At 30.1% G+C, this 1,958-nt stretch overlaps 1 protein-coding gene and 1 long non-coding RNA gene across 2 annotated transcripts in view; one reads left to right on the top strand and one right to left on the bottom strand.

The window, feature by feature from the left end:
* Nucleotides 1-1,958, top strand: part of LOC117119739 — a 28,544-nt gene that overhangs the window by 2,531 nt on the left and 24,055 nt on the right. The window lies entirely within an intron of this gene.
* On the bottom strand, nucleotides 78-1,413 carry LOC117119740. The gene is made up of 2 exons (XR_004447240.1): nucleotides 1,260-1,413; nucleotides 78-337 (listed from the first exon to the last, which is right to left on the bottom strand). It is a non-coding gene; the product is annotated as an uncharacterized LOC117119740 (long non-coding RNA).

Below are 1,958 nucleotides of genomic sequence, written 5' to 3'. Positions count from 1 at the left end.
ACATACAAAATATACTGAGTTCAAGATATACAAACCATGATTTCTTTAATTAAAAACATCAACTATGCATCATGGGGTTTTTTTCTGTAATTTATATTAAAGCCTCAACTAGAGTTTACTATACAAAACCCTGTTCAAAAATCTGTCGCATTACAGTTGTGTATAAACCAGCAATTTTCTGTATGAGCTGTCTATATCCGTGCTTTTTTTGTCCAATGGTAGCAAAGCAAATTGGAAATCTTGCTGAAAGATGCCATTGTGAATTCTGCAGAGTGATCAAACTAGGTTTGAAATATTGAATCATGATGGCCTCAGATTTTTACTCTTGCTTCACTTGCTGAAAGATATTTCAAAACAATTCTTTAAATAAGAGCAAAGTGATACATGCAGTTGTCCTGTGCATTTCGAAACCCTTTTTTTGAGTCATGAAAAAGTGAGTCATGAAAAATCATAAAAATACATACACTAGGTCAAAATAAAAATTGAGGGGCAGGGCAAAATAAACAAGAACTGTCAGTTGGAATATGAATAATGCTCTAATTGTTTTAAAATTTTAATGAATAATTAAGCAGATTTTGCCGTTTATTGAAAATGTATCTTAAAATTTTCTATCCACATTTTAAATGTTGTATTTTCCTTCGACATGAATGTATTGATATTTTGTTTTGCAAACCCACTGTTCGACGAAGATGAAGATTTAAAATAAATATAAAATTTTATTTTTGACCAGTTAGCTCACCCGCTGCCGTGAATTGGAAATTGATAAAAAAAAATAATGTTTATTCTGTTCTGCAACATTACCGAAAGAAATCTTAATTTGTTCACATAAATAGAAGCATTTAACAGATCAATGCAAATTGTTGTAAATATGAGGGAGTTTTGGTAATAATGATAATAATAACAGTAGCATAGGCCTAGCCTATAAAGACCTGGCCTACCCCTAAAAATTATTTAAAAAATCATATCATGGATTTTACAAAAATAAATAAGTGCGAACACGGCCCAATTTACCACCCTCCAATACTTAAATTATAGGGCAGACTGAGCTTAGCCCTCCTTATAATATCCTCAGTTCTGTCTTTTATTAATAATAGGCCTAGGTCATAGCATGCTTGTTATCCCCTAGCTAGGCTCCTATGCCTAGAGATCCAATCTAATCCAAACCAATCCAATTTTTGACTTAAAAGGCGCATTATACTAAGTCTAATGCGCCAATTTAAACAACATTAAATGAATAATAATAGAAAAACAATTCTTACCTATTAATACTGCTGAAATACTTCAGAAAATATGGTTAAACTGCCTGTTTCATCATCATGAATGTGCACCGAAAAAGAGCTCTAAAACCACTAACAAATTTCAGTTAACTGATAACATCCAAAAGCACCTTGTTAATTTCCATGGCCTTCAGTGATAAACATGGGTAAAGTGACCAATCAAATTAAGTAATTTGAGATTATCTGTGGTTGGCTGAACTGATTAAATGACAACACCTGTTATTGTTAGCTTGTTAAACTTGTGTTTTAAAGTTGTATGTTTTATTATACACCATGATTTAGTATAGGCCTAGACTTTGGCTATGTAATTATATTCTATAAAATTGTTTTATACAGGAACTAGCTTCTATAGAATTCTATAACATTCTATATACACATATTTAATGTAATTTCTATGATCTTAACTTTTTTTTTGTTTCATTCAATTCAATTTCATTTATTGACACATTCATGTCTGACCAGTATAGTCCTATCAACATGTTTACATCTTGCATATTCAGAAATTCTATAGAATTCTCTATAATAAAACTAACTATATAATTTCTATATTTATATAAAAAAATTATAGGCCTTTACCTGTATTTTTTTTAACGTACTATAAACATTTTATAGGGATTAGGCCTATCTCTATAGGAACATATAAAACCTCTATAGAGTATAACACATATGAAATTTGAAAAT

Source organism: Anneissia japonica, unplaced genomic scaffold (genome assembly GCF_011630105.1).
Source record: "Anneissia japonica isolate Jap-2015-1 unplaced genomic scaffold, ASM1163010v1 scaffold11151_len745516_cov174, whole genome shotgun sequence".
NCBI classification, from domain to species: domain Eukaryota; kingdom Metazoa; phylum Echinodermata; class Crinoidea; order Comatulida; family Comatulidae; genus Anneissia; species Anneissia japonica.
The sequence above is the reverse complement of the archived record's forward strand: the minus strand, read 5'-3'. Positions and strand labels throughout refer to the sequence as shown.